Here is a 15,271-nt window from a genome sequence, read left to right as displayed (position 1 = left end):
TTAATCTATTATTAGACTCTATTGGCTTTGCTCAAAAAGTAAATGAGTCCACCCACCACTTTAATCATATCTTAGATCTTGTTCTGACTTATGGTATGGAAATAGAAGACTTAACAGTATTCCCTGAAAACTCCCTTCTGTCTGATCATTTTTTAATAACATTTACATTTACTCTGATGGACTACCCAGCAGTAGGGAATAAGTTTCATTACACTAGAAGTCTTTCAGAAAGCGCTGTAACTAGGTTTAAGGATATGATTCCTTCTTTATGTTCTCTAATGCCATATAACAACACAGTGCAGAGTAGCTACCTAAACTCTGTAAGGGAGATAGAGTATCTCGTCAATAGTTTTACATCCTCATTGAAGACAGCTTTGGATGCTGTAGCTCCTCTGAAAAAGAGAGCTTTAAATCAGAAGTGTCTGACTCCATGGTATAACTCTCAAACTCGTAGCTTAAAGCAGATAACCCGTAAGTTGGAGAGGAAATGGCGTCTCACTAATTTAGAAGATCTTCACTTAGCCTGGAAAAAGAGTCTGTTGCTCTATAAAAAAGCCCTCCGTAAAGCTAGGACATCTTTCTACTCATCACTAATTGAAGAAAATAAGAACAACCCCAGGTTTCTTTTCAGCACTGTAGCCAGGCTGACAAAGAGTCAGAGCTCTATTGAGCTGAGTATTCCATTAACTTTAACTAGTAATGAGTTCATGACTTTCTTTGCTAACAAAATTTTAACTATTAGAGAAAAAATTACTCATAACCATCCCAAAGACGTATCGTTATCTTTGGCTGCTTTCAGTGATGCCGGTATTTGGTTAGACTCTTTCTCTCCGATTGTTCTGTCTGAGTTATTTTCATTAGTTACTTCATCCAAACCATCAACATGTTTATTAGACCCCATTCCTACCAGGCTGCTCAAGGAAGCCCTACCATTATTTAATGCTTCAATCTTAAATATGATCAATCTATCTTTGTTAGTTGGCTATGTACCACAGGCTTTTAAGGTGGCAGTAATTAAACCATTACTTAAAAAGCCATCACTTGACCCAGTTATCTTAGCTAATTATAGGCCAATCTCCAACCTTCCTTTTCTCTCAAAAATTCTTGAAAGGGTAGTTGTAAAACAGCTAACTGATCATCTGCAGAGGAATGGTCTATTTGAAGAGTTTCAGTCAGGTTTTAGAATTCATCATAGTACAGAAACAGCATTAGTGAAGGTTACAAATGATCTTCTTATGGCCTCGGACAGTGGACTCATCTCTGTGCTTGTTCTGTTAGACCTCAGTGCTGCTTTTGATACTGTTGACCATAAAATTTTATTACAGAGATTAGAGCATGCCATAGGTATTAAAGGCACTGCGCTGCGGTGGTTTGAATCATATTTGTCTAATAGATTACAATTTGTTCATGTAAATGGGGAATCTTCTTCACAGACTAAAGTTAATTATGGAGTTCCACAAGGTTCTGTGCTAGGACCAATTTTATTCACTTTATATATGCTTCCCTTAGGCAGTATTATTAGACGGTATTGCTTAAATTTTCATTGTTACGCAGATGATACCCAGCTTTATCTATCCATGAAGCCAGACGACACACACCAATTAGCTAAACTGCAGGATTGTCTTACAGACATAAAGACATGGATGACCTCTAATTTCCTGCTTTTAAACTCAGATAAAACTGAAGTTATTGTACTTGGCCCCACAAATCTTAGAAACATGGTGTCTAACCAGATCCTTACTGTGGATGGCATTACCCTGACCTCTAGTAATACTGTGAGAAATCTTGGAGTCATTTTTGATCAGGATATGTCATTCAAAGCGCATATTAAACAAATATGTAGGACTGCTTTTTTGCATTTACGCAATATCTCTAAAATCAGAAAGGTCTTGTCTCAGAGTGATGCTGAAAAACTAATTCATGCATTTATTTCCTCTAGGCTGGACTATTGTAATTCATTATTATCAGGTTGTCCTAAAAGTTCCCTAAAAAGCCTTCAGTTAATTCAAAATGCTGCAGCTAGAGTACTGACGGGGACTAGAAGGAGAGAGCATATCTCACCCATATTGGCCTCTCTTCATTGGCTTCCTGTTAATTCTAGAATAGAATTTAAAATTCTTCTTCTTACTTATAAGGTTTTGAATAATCAGGTCCCATCTTATCTTAGGGACCTCGTAGTACCATATCACCCCAATAGAGCGCTTCGCTCTCAGACTGCAGGCTTACTTGTAGTTCCTAGGGTTTGTAAGAGTAGAATGGGAGGCAGAGCCTTCAGCTTTCAGGCTCCTCTCCTGTGGAACCAGCTCCCAATTCAGATCAGGGAGACAGACACCCTCTCTACTTTTAAGATTAGGCTTAAAACTTTCCTTTTTGCTAAAGCTTATAGTTAGGGCTGGATCAGGTGACCCTGAACCATCCCTTAGTTATGCTGCTATAGACGTAGACTGCTGGGGGGTTCCCATAATGCACTGTTTCTTTCTCTTTTTGCTCTGTATGCACCACTCTGCATTTAATCATTAGTGATCGATCTCTGCTCCCCTCCACAGCATGTCTTTTTCCTGGTTCTCTCCCTCAGCCCCAACCAGTCCCAGCAGAAGACTGCCCCTCCCTGAGCCTGGTTCTGCTGGAGGTTTCTTCCTGTTAAAAGGGAGTTTTTCCTTCCCACTGTAGCCAAGTGCTTGCTCACAGGGGGTCGTTTTGACCGTTGGGGTTTTACATAATTATTGTATGGCCTTGCCTTACAATATAAAGCGCCTTGGGGCAACTGTTTGTTGTGATTTGGCGCTATATAAAAAAATTGATTGATTGATTGATTGATTGTCGTGCGTTACCTGTGCTGCTCCACAGCCTGTCCAGTGGATTTTTATTTTATTTTTGCACCGTTGTCGTGTGTTACCTGTGCTGCTCCACAGCCTGTCTAGTGGATTTTTATTTTTATTTTATTTTTGCACTGTTGTCGTGTGTTACCTGTGCTGCTCCACAGCCTGTCTAGTGGATTTTTATTTTTATTTTATTTTTGCACTGTTGTCGTGTTACCTGTGCTGCTCCACAGCAGGTCTAGTGGATTTTTATTTTTATTTTATTTTTGCACCGTGTCGTGTGTTACTGTGCTGCTCCACAGCCTGTCTAGGGATTTTTATTTTTATTTATTTTTAGCACTGTTGTCGTGTGGTACCTGTGCTGCCACAGCCTGTCTAGTGGATTTTTATTTTTATTTTTTTTGCACTGTTGTCGTGTGTACCTGTGCTGCCACAGCCTGTCTAGTGGATTTTTATTTTATTTTATTTTTGCACTGTTGTCGTGTGTTACCTGTGCTGCTCCACAGCCTGTCTAGTGGATTTTTATTTTTATTTTATTTTTAGCACTGTTGTCGTGTGTTACCTGTGCTGCTCCACAGCCTGTCTAGTGGATTTTTATTTTATTTTAGCACTGTGTGTGGACCTGTGCTGCTCCACAGCCTGTCTCGGGGATTTTTATTTTTATTTTATTTTTAGCAGTTGTTCGTGGTTACTGTGCTGCTCCACAGCCTGTCTAGTGGATTTTTATTTTATTTATTTTTAGCACTGTTGTCGTGTGTTACCTGTGCTGCTCCACAGCCTGTCTAGTGGATTTTTATTTTATTTTTTAGCACTGTTGTCGTGTGTTACCTGTGCTGCTCCACAGCCTGTCCAGTGGATTTTTATTTTTATTTTATTTTTAGCACTGTTGTCGTGCGTTACCTGTGCTGCTCCACAGCCTGTCCAGTGGATTTTTATTTTTATTTTATTTTTAGCACTGTTGTCGTGCGTTACCTGTGCTGCTCCACAGCCTGTCCAGTGGATTTTTATTTTTATTTTATTTTTAGCACTGTTGTCGTGTGTTACCTGTGCTGCTCCACAGCCTGTCTAGTGGATTTTTATTTTATTTTTAGCACTGTTGTCGTGTGTTACCTGTGCTGCTCCACAGCCTGTCTAGTGGATTTTTATTTTTATTTTATTTTTAGCACTGTTGTCGTGTGTTACCTGTGCTGCTCCACAGCCTGTCTAGTGGATTTTTATTTTTATTTTATTTTTAGCACTGTTGTCGTGCGTTACCTGTGCTGCTCCACAGCCTGTCTAGTGGATTTTTATTTTATTTTTAGCACTGTTGTCGTGTGTTACCTGTGCTGCTCCACAGCCTGTCTAGTGGATTTTTATTTTATTTTTAGCACTGTTGTCGTGTGTTACCTGTGCTGCTCCACAGCCTGTCTAGTGGATTTTTATTTTTATTTTATTTTTAGCACTGTTGTCGTGTGTTACCTGTGCTGCTCCACAGCCTGTCTAGCGGATTTTTATTTTTATTTTTTTTTAGCACTGTTGTCGTGTGTTACCTGTGCTGCTCCACAGCCTGTCTAGTGGATTTTTATTTTATTTTTAGCACTGTTGTCGTGTGTTACCTGTGCTGCTCCACAGCCTGTCTAGTGGATTTTTATTTTATTTTTAGCACTGTTGTCGTGTGTTACCTGTGCTGCTCCACAGCCTGTCTAGTGGATTTTTATTTTATTTTTAGTACTGCTGTCGTGTGTTACCTGTGCTGCTCCACAGCCTGTCTAGCGGATTTTTATTTTATTTATTTTAGCACTGTTGTCGTGTGTTACCTGTGCTGCTCCACAGCCTGTCTAGTGGATTTTTATTTTTATTTTATTTTTAGCACTGTTGTCGTGTGTTACCTGTGCTGCTCCACAGCCTGTCTAGCGGATTTTTATTTTATTTTTAGTACTGTTGTCGTGTGTTACCTGTGCTGCTCCACAGCCTGTCTAGCGGATTTTTATTTTATTTTTAGTACTGTTGTCGTGTGTTACCTGTGCTGCTCCACAGCCTGTCTAGTGGATTTTTATTTTATTTTTAGTACTGTTGTCGTGTGTTACCTGTGCTGCTCCACAGCCTGTCTAGCGGATTTTTATTTTATTTTTAGTACTGTTGTCGTGTGTTACCTGTGCTGCTCCACAGCCTGTCTAGTGGATTTTTATTTTTATTTTATTTTTAGCACTGTTGTTGAGCGTTACCTGTGCTGCTCCACAGCCTGTCCAGTGGATTTTTATTTTATTTTTGCACCGTTGTCGTGTGTTCGCTGTTGCCGTGCGTTACTTGTGCTGCTTCATGGCCTGTCTGGTGCCTTAACTAAAGCACTCCTTCTGCTGAATCACCTCTAAATTATTTACACATTATTCACTTTGCGTGTTTTTAGGAATCCGCTAGGTTGCGTAGCTACTAGCTCTTAGCCGATGTAGCATGGCGGCTTCTCCTGTCTCTCCCGCACTTTTCTGCTCTTGTTGTGAAATGTTTAGTTATTCCTCGGCCTCCTTTAGCAGTAACGGTACTTGTAATAAGTGCAGCTTATTCGTAGCTTTGGAGGCCAGGCTGGGTGAATTGGAGACTCGGCTCCGCACCGTGGAAAATTCTACAGCTAGCCAGGCCCCTGTAGTCGGTGTGGACCAAGGTAGCTTAGCCTCCGTTAGTTCCCCCCTGGCAGATCCCGGGCAGTCGGGAAAGCAGGCTGACTGGGTGACTGTAAGGAGGAAGCGTAGCACTAAACAGAAGCCCCGTGTACACCGCCAACCCGTTCACATTTCTAACCGTTTTTCCCCACTCGACGATACACTCGCCGAGGATCAAACTCTGGTTATTGGCGACTCTGTTTTGAGAAATGTGAAGTTAGCGACACCAGCAACCATAGTCAATTGTCTTCCGGGGGCCAGAGCAGGCGACATTGAAGGAATTTTAAAACTGCTGGCTAAGGCTAAGCGTAAATTTGGTAAGATTGTAATTCACGTCGGCAGTAATGACACTCGGTTACGCCAATCGGAGGTCACTAAAATTAACATTAAATCGGTGTGTAACTTTGCAAAAACAATGTCGGACTCTGTAGTTTTCTCTGGGCCCCTCCCCAGTCGGACCGGGAGTGACATGTTTAGCCGCATGTTCTCCTTGAATTGCTGGCTGTCTGAGTGGTGTCCAAAAAATGAGGTGGGCTTCATAGATAATTGGCAAAGCTTCTGGGGAAAACCTGGTCTTGTTAGGAGAGACGGCATCCATCCCACTTTAGATGGAGCAGCTCTCATTTCTAGAAATCTGGCCAATTTTCTTAAATCCTCCAAACCGTGACTATCCAGGGTTGGGACCAGGAAGCAGAGTTGTAGTCTTACACACCTCTCTGCAGCTTCTCTCCCCCTGCCATCCCCTCATTACCCCATCCCCGTAGAGACGGTGCCTGCTCCCAGACCACCAATAACCAGCAAAAATCTATTTAAGCATAAAAATTCAAAAAGAAAAAATAATATAGCACCTTCAACTGCACCACAGACTAAAACAGTTAAATGTGGTCTATTAAACATTAGGTCTCTCTCTTCTAAGTCCCTGTTAGTAAATGATATAATAATTGATCAACATATTGATTTATTCTGCCTTACAGAAACCTGGTTACAGCAGGATGAATATGTTAGTTTAAATGAGTCAACACCCCCGAGTCACACTAACTGTCAGAATGCTCGTAGCACGGGCCGAGGAGGAGGATTAGCAGCAATCTTCCATTCCAGCTTATTAATTAATCCAAAACCCAGACAGAGCTTTAATTCATTTGAAAGCTTGACTCTTAGTCTTGTCCATCCAAATTGGAAGTCCCAAAAAACAGTTTTATTTGTTATTATCTATCGTCCACCTGGTCGTTACTGTGAGTTTCTCTGTGAATTTTCAGACCTTTTGTCTGACTTAGTGCTTAGCTCAGATAAGATAATTATAGTGGGCGATTTTAACATCCACACAGATGCTGAGAATGACAGCCTCAACACTGCATTTAATCTATTATTAGACTCTATTGGCTTTGCTCAAAAAGTAAATGAGTCCACCCACCACTTTAATCATATCTTAGATCTTGTTTTGACTTATGGTATGGAAATAGAAGACTTAACAGTATTCCCTGAAAACTCCCTTCTGTCTGATCATTTCTTAATAACATTTACATTTACCCTGATGGACTACCCAGCAGTGGGGAATAAGTTTCATTACACTAGAAGTCTTTCAGAAAGCGCTGTAACTAGGTTTAAGGATATGATTCCTTCTTTATGTTCTCTAATGTCATATACCAACACAGAGCAGAGTAGCTACCTAAACTCTGTAAGGGAGTTAGAGTATCTCGTCAATAGTTTTACATCCTCATTGAAGACAACTTTGGATGCTGTAGCTCCTCTGAAAAAGAGAGCTTTAAATCAGAAGTGCCTGACTCCGTGGTATAACTCACAAACTCGTAGCTTAAAGCAGATAACCCGTAAGTTGGAGAGGAAATGGCGTCTCACTAATTTAGAAGATCTTCACTTAGCCTGGAAAAAGAGTTTGTTGCTCTATAAAAAAGCCCTCCGTAAAGCTAGGACATCTTTCTACTCATCACTAATTGAAGAAAATAAGAACAACCCCAGGTTTCTTTTCAGCACTGTAGCCAGGCTGACAAAGAGTCAGAGCTCTATTGAGCTGAGTATTCCATTAACTTTAACTAGTAATGACTTCATGACTTTCTTTGCTAACAAAATTTTGACTATTAGAGAAAAAATTACTCATAACCATCCCAAAGATGTATCGTTATCTTTGGCTGCTTTCAGTGATGCCGGTATTTGGTTAGACTCTTTCTCTCCGATTGTTCTGTCTGAGTTATTTTCATTAGTTACTTCATCCAAACCATCAACATGTTTATTAGACCCCATTCCTGCCAGGCTGCTCAAGGAAGTCCTACCATTATTTAATGCTTCAATCTTAAATATGATCAACTTATCTTTGTTAGTTGGCTATGTACCACAGGCTTTTAAGGTGGCAGTAATTAAACCATTACTTAAAAAGCCATCACTTGACCCAGCTATCTTAGCTAATTATAGGCCAATCTCCAACCTTCCTTTTCTGTCAAAGATTCTTGACAGGGTAGTTGTAAAACAGCTAACTGATCACCTGCAGAGGAATGGTCTATTTGAAGAGGTTCAGTCAGGTTTTAGAATTCATCATAGTACAGAAACAGCATTAGTGAAGGTTACAAATGATCTTCTTATGGCTTCGGACAGTGGACTTATCTCTGTGCTTGTTCTGTTGGACCTCAGTGCTGCTTTTGATACTGTTGACCATAAAATTTTATTACAGAGATTAGAGCATGCCATAGGTATTAAAGGCACTGCGCTGCGGTGGTTTGAATCATATTTGTCTAATAGATTACAGTTTGTTCATGTAAATGGGGAATCTTCTTCACAGACTAAAGTTAATTATGGAGTTCCACAAGGTTCTGTGCTAGGACCAATTTTATTCACTTTATACATGCTTCCCTTAGGCAGTATTATTAGACGGTATTGCTTAAATTTTCATTGTTACGCAGATGATACCCAGCTTTATCTATCCATGAAGCCAGAGGACACACACCAATTAGCTAAACTGCAGGATTGTCTTACAGACATAAAGACATGGATGACCTCTAATTTCCTGCTTTTAAACTCAGATAAAACTGAAGTTATTGTGCTTGGCCCCACAAATCTTAGAAGCATGGTGTCTAACCAGATCTTTACTCTGGATGGCATTTCCCTGACCTCTAGTGATACTGTGAGAAATCTTGGAGTCATTTTTGATCAGGATATGTCATTCAAAGCGCATATTAAACAAATATGTAGGACTGCCTTTTTGCATTTACGCAATATCTCTAAAATCAGAAAGGTCTTGTCTCAGAGTGATGCTGAAAAACTAATTCATGCATTTATTTCCTCTAGGCTGGACTATTGTAATTCATTATTATCAGGTTGTCCTAAAAGTTCCCTAAAAAGTCTTCAGTTAATTCAAAATGCTGCAGCTAGAGTACTGACAGGGACTAGCAGGAGAGAGCATATCTCACCCATATTGGCCTCTCTTCATTGGCTTCCTGTTAATTCTAGAATAGAATTTAAAATTCTTCTTCTTACTTATAAGGTTTTGAATAATCAGGTCCCATCTTATCTTAGGGACCTCGTAGTACCATATTACCCCATTAGAGCGCTTCGCTCTCAGACTGCAGGCTTACTTGTAGTTCCTAGGGTTTGTAAGAGTAGAATGGGAGGCAGAGCCTTCAGCTTTCAGGCTCCTCTCCTGTGGAACCAGCTCCCAATTCAGATCAGGGAGACAGATACCCTCTCTACTTTTAAGATTAGGCTTAAAACTTTCCTTTTCGCTAAGGCTTATAGTTAGGGCTGGATCAGGTGACCCTGAACCATCCCTTAGTTATGCTGCTTTAGACGTAGACTGTGGGGGGGTTCCCATGGTGCACTGTTTCTTTCTCTTTTTGCTCTTTATGCATCACTCCGCATTTAATCATTAGTGATCGATCTCTGCCCCCCTCCACAGCATGTCTTTTTCTTGGTTCTCTCCCTCAGCCCCAACCAGTCCCAGCAGAAGACTGCCCCTCCCTGAGCCTGGTTCTGCTGGAGGTTTCTTCCTGTTAAAAGGGAGTTTTTCCTTCCCACTGTAGCCAAGTGCTTGCTCACAGGGGGTCGTTTTGACCGTTGGGGTTTTTCATAATTATTGTATGGCCTTGCCTTACAATATAAAGCGCCTTGGGGCAACTGTTTGTTGTGATTTGGCGCTATATAAAAAAAAAAGTTGAGTTGAGTTGAGTTGATGATAGGTGACAGCTGTCAGGAGTTAATGAGTGACAGCTGTCACTCCCGGTTGTCCTGTGAGGCGGCAGCGCCCTCTCGTGCCTGAAGCCCGCACTCCAGGCAGGGTGCCCTCTGATGGTGGGCCAGCAGTACCTCCTCTTCAGCGGCCCACACAACAGTTACAGTCTGCCTTTTCACAAGGGGACTGTATATGGGTTACAAATGGACAAGATTATGATCAGATTTCCCCAAAGGAGGGAGGGGGGAAAGTTGAGTTAATTTGTTAAGTTGTAGAAGTATTAAGTTGTAGAAATATCTCAAGGATGATCAGTGGAAACAGGATGTGTCTGAGCTCAACTTTGAGCTTCATGGCAAAGACTGTGATTACTTATGTATATGTGATTTCTTAGTTTTGTTTTTTTTGTTTTTTTTTGAATAAATTTTCAAAAATAAAAACCAACCCTTTTTAATATTGTCATTATGGGGTATTGTGTGTACAATTTTGAGGAAAAAATGAATTTTATCCATTTTGGAATAAGACTGTAACATGACAAAATGTGGAAAAAGTGAAGCGATGTGAATACTTTCCGGATGCACTGTATCTTTCAAGTACTAGCTGATCAGTTAGTGATTACTAACTAAGATCAATAACTAACATGCTAACTACCCTAGCACAGTCAGTATACATTTTTGAGCTTGTTTATCTAAAACAAGTATATTTTGTTCAGGTTTCTGTTGAAATTCTTACGTAAGTCGTGTCAGACCAGGTTAACCAGAAAGGATATTCGTATGTCTGTCTGCAGACTACGGAGAATGTGGAGCTCCACTTTAGACCGTAAACACGTGACCTCCACTAACTTTAACTGTACCCAAACCTAACTCGTATTTTTCAAAAGGTGCAAATGACTAAATGACTGGTTATAAATGAAGCTAGTTACTTTATCCAGTCCATACGATGGTGCTGCTCAGCACAGAGCTGTTACAGATCAAATGCCAGTGAGGGCCTCGCGTGAAGAGCAGCACCCCAGAATGGCCTGAATGCTAAGGTAAGCAGCTAACTGGATAGTCATTTTAAAGCATTTCTTTACATTTAGTGAGTTAAACATCTGCACATTTAACTCTGTAGGGATGCTCTCCATGCTAGCAGACACTTCTAAGTACATTTTTTGCCCGTTCAGTGGGACACGAAGCGGTTAATGTGAGGGTTATTAGCTTGCCCTGCACAACTAAACTATGCCCGTGTCTGTGTTTGCATTCTAAATCAATACTGCACAGATTAACATTGTTGGTATCCTGAATGAAAAGATGAACTTAAAAGTATAGAAAAATAGAACACATGCAGGTTTATACTGGAGTTCCTCTTTAACTGTAACCCAAATGATGACTGAAAAAAAACCTCACACACCTTCAAACTGGCTCCCAACTGGAGAAGTCACATAAGGCTAACAACTGCCTTTTGTGTTGTTGTTGTTGTTGTTGTTTTTACTTTTTTGACCATTTATAGACAAATAGCAAATCTTGTAAAATTAATTAACAGATTAATTGATCAAGAAAATAACCACTTGCAGCCAGTGCAGAAAGAAAATGTGACTGACATTACATTTTCCACTTAAATTATAGCCAGTTGAATAGCAGTTTGTTGAGAAAAAAGTAACCTTTTACAGTATGTGAAAGGTATGTGGCGCTATAAAAAGAAAGTGAAAAGCTGCAGACAGAATGAGAACATGAACCGCAAAGGTCAGAAAGTGTTTTGTTCTCTCTCTCTCTCTCTCTCTCTCTCCCTGTGGACTATAAAAGAAAATCATTCCCCGCAATGAGGCACCTGATATCTTGTAATCTGTGTAGCATCTGATTTTATGTTGGAATTAAATCTTGACCTCTTAATTTATTATGAAACACAAACACGTTGCACTGCAGCAGAAATGTTTTGCACTGTGATCCTCTCAAGATGAGTCAGTACTGGTGTCACAGAGACGATCAGGTGCAGGATGACTGTGTCAGTTGATAGGATGTTGTTTTGCGCTCCATATTTGTCTCCTTCAATTAGCAGCCGGTGTCGTTCTGCAGTCAGAAATAACAACTGATGTATGAGATGTCACGACAAGTTAGGTCAGATATATTCATACAGTATGTGTTTCTCACCACAGGGTAGGTCATAATGAGATCATTGGCGTGATGCGGGTCGGCTGCCATGCTGAGGGTCTCGGTAGGGACCACTGGAACGAAATGCTGGCTTATCCACGCAAGCCTGTTGCACACTGGCACCCCCTGCTGGAGGCCAAGAAATCTGAGAAGGAGGTAGGATCGACTTCCTGCACTGTACAGCTGTGTGTTTAGTTTGGGCATATCAGGCCTCATTAATTGTCATGATCTACCCTTGTCTCCTGTCTGTGTCCATGTCCCCAGTCTTTGATCCTCTGTCTTTGATTTTCGGTTCATGATTGCTTTAGTCATTGGTTTTATTTTCCATTTTTACCGTCATCATTGGCTGTATTAGTATACTTTTGCGGCATGTTAATTCCGTTCTAATTTCAGCCCCAACATTTAATTTTCTTGTTGATCTCTTGTTTTCTTTGTTTTCCTGGTTTTGTTTCTTTGTTCCTTTCATGTGTGGATTGTTTGCATTTACTTCGTATTATTATTGGAATTCACCTCTCAGTCTATCTCTGTCTGCTTAGTGTTTATTTTACTGCACTCTCTTGCTCCTGCTTGCCTCATCTTTGTCTCTTTCTTCCACACCCTTTCCTGAACTTTCTCACACACCTGTTCTCACTCTCCTTAATCACTACACCTCGTAATTAAGCTTCACCTTGTTCACTTCCTCGCTGCCAGTTCTTTGAGTTTGCGCCATCGTGCCACAGGCCTCGTTCCAGCCTGTTCTTTTGCTCTCGTTTTGTCTGTGATCTGCTGTTCTGCAGTGTATGACCTTGCTTTGTTTTAGACCTCGCTTTTGTTTCAACCTTTAATACTTGGACTGGCAGTGATCTCGTACCCCGCTCGTTTTTTTTGACCACGCCTCAGCCTCACGTCGGCCAGATACCCGATGTATCGCTGACTGTCTGCATGTGTACCGTACCTGTGCCTGTTTAAACAAGATAAAGCCTTTTTTATTACTCTACCTCTTGTGTCCCTGAGTCTGGATTTCGTTTCCAGCATTCTGTTTGTTCCACATCATGAATCCTGACATGAATGCATCTCACATCTGCTTTTCTTTTTTAATATAATATAATAACCTTACGGACCTCTAGACCGCCTCCAGCGTTTATCTGAGGAGAACTTTGCAATTTATGTCTTGGATATGAATCACTACCTTTTGTCCGTGTGTCCTGCAGTGGAAGGCGAGGACCGCCAGCTTTGACAGCCAAGGTTCCTGCCCCTCCCCGAGGCCTCCTGCTACTCCCTGAGGAGAACCACCTGAGACCCAGTTAGTCCAGAAGGGGGTTTCCTCCTTCCTGCTCATATACTTCCCATCTGTCTGACTGAGGAGAAACACAATTTCAAGGACTCCCTCTTGCTTTCCCTCTCTCCTTTCCTCAAGTCTAGTGCCCAGAGGATTCCAAGAACTGTTCAAGGACCAACCGTCAGCTAGCTGTGTGACGCGCCGTCTTTATGGGTCAGTGTGGACTTTGGTACGCTGATTTAGACCGAACTGAAACACAGGTGTTGTGTTGAGTCAGAGGTGTTCTCATTGTCCTCTGAGTGGGCTAGACGTCCCGTCTGCAGACATTAAAAATCCACTTTAAATTGTACGGGCTGACGAGCACACATCTCCGTGTCGTCACAGGAGACTTCCCAAAAGACTCAAGACACAGTGCTTAAGCCACAGAGACTCTTTGATGGAAAAACCCGCTCCGTGAAAGCAGCACAGGCTTCAAAGCAAGAAACCGAGAACGTTTCCAGGATGGGAACGATGTGGGGGGGGAAAAAATTTAAAAAGGGATCTGAAGTGGTTTGTTCTCTCACACAGGCATCAACAACAGTGCTGTATTGGCAAAAACACTGTTCTGAACTGTAGCATTTTTAGGACTGTTGTATGTAAAATTGCTCCATCAGGCATTATTATTTGAGTAAAAGTGAAATGACTTTCACTGCTTCCAGCTGAGTTCGCCGTACTTCCAGTTCCATCAATAAAATAAGCAATTATCTGATCTCCAGTTTACTGAGGAGAGGCGGGATCACACAATCAACCTGGCAACAAGCGTCGCCAACGCTTTAATGAGTTTTCACAAGCAGCCGACAGAACAGTAAAAAGTCTAATACAGAGTTCAAGTAGCGGCTGCGTGGCTGCTCGTGCCAGAGCGCGGTTTGATTTCTGGCTGTAGAGGTAATAGGAAAGGTCAAAAGGTCAAACTATCTGACAGATGCACACACACACACACACAAAGAGCAGGGAAATGCATTGAATAAAATAGGAAAATGTTGTTGTCCCGTTGCTGTTGCAGGAATTGAGGATGCCGGAATTTTTCTGTAAACGGGAAAAAAACCATGTGAGCATTCTTCATGTCCTTCACTGTCTCATTTCAGCAATCTTTTCTTCAAGTGAAAACTCAGCAGCATTTTCCTTCTGATGAACACTTCTGTCGTGTGGCAGATGTGTGACAAAATTCAGAAAAGATGTTCACTTCTGGCAGAATGCATGAAATTTCATCAGGACACATTTGATATAAAAGAAAAACCCAAAAGAACATTAAAAATTAAGTAGTCAGAGACTTTTTTTCATTTTGTTGCCATTTTTTCCCATTTTGTGCTGTGGAGTACAGGCACATTTAGAACTGCAATTTCTATATGGCTTCAGATATCAGGCAGTTGTCACCCATTGACTTAGATCCCTTTGGGGCAGGGGTGCCCCAAAGACTCGTTAGCAGGCTTTTAATGAGCCTTTCATTGGACTCAGGTGTGTTGGAACAGGGAGACAACTAAGAGTATCAGGAAGGTAGCTCTTGAGGACCGAACTTGGGCACTCCTGCTTTGGGGAATCTTTGCCTTTGGTTGATCTGCATGGGTCTGCCAGATGGGACACTGCTGACAGGGACTGGTTTACTAAAGGTTTGCATGTGTTAAAATGTGCACCAACCCTGTAGCTCTTATAAAAAAGTGTGCATACTGACTTACTAACAGTGTGCACTGAGGATCGTGTCTTTCAAATGTGCAAAATAGTGCACATTGTCCATTTAGCATGTGTGCATTCATGAATTGGCAATATAAGGCTTGTCCACCTGAGTGCCCAAAATTGTGAGAGGGAACATGCAAATAGGTGATGTTTGCACACACAACATGATATATCAAGGTCAAAAAGAAATTTAGCAGTTGCTGGTAGTGTCTGTATTTCCTGCATTTGAAACTTTGGCATTATCTTACTGAGGTTGACAGCACAGAGGCCTGCTGCCTCCATCTTCAAATATTTCTTTTTTTTTTAAATCAGGCATATTTAAGGAGCTAATGCCTTACTTTGTGCTTGTTTCTTTAAAAATAAATGTCTTCCATAAATGTCACAACAAGTGAACCATAGTTGAGCACAAAGTACATTTGAGAGACCACCTGGTTACTGTCATTAGTGTGTCATGCTTTGTCCGTGAAGCATACAGTGTTACAGTCTGTGTGGGACATCATGGATTGCACAGGCGCATAGTGCGTGAACACACTCCATGCACTGGTTAGTAA

The 15,271-nt window shown here is 41.2% G+C and overlaps 1 long non-coding RNA gene across 1 annotated transcript; it reads left to right on the top strand.

Annotated features, from left to right (window-relative positions):
* Nucleotides 1-11,641: 11,641 nt before the first annotated feature.
* Nucleotides 11,642-13,746, top strand: LOC117506249. Its single transcript, XR_004559413.1, has 2 exons — nt 11,642-11,908; nt 12,943-13,746. It is a non-coding gene; the product is annotated as an uncharacterized LOC117506249 (long non-coding RNA).
* Nucleotides 13,747-15,271: the final 1,525 nt, after the last annotated feature.

This window comes from Thalassophryne amazonica, unplaced genomic scaffold (genome assembly GCF_902500255.1).
Source record: "Thalassophryne amazonica unplaced genomic scaffold, fThaAma1.1, whole genome shotgun sequence".
In the NCBI taxonomy this organism is placed as follows: Eukaryota; Metazoa; Chordata; class Actinopteri; order Batrachoidiformes; family Batrachoididae; genus Thalassophryne; species Thalassophryne amazonica.
This window is presented reverse-complemented; position numbering and strand designations above follow the sequence as displayed.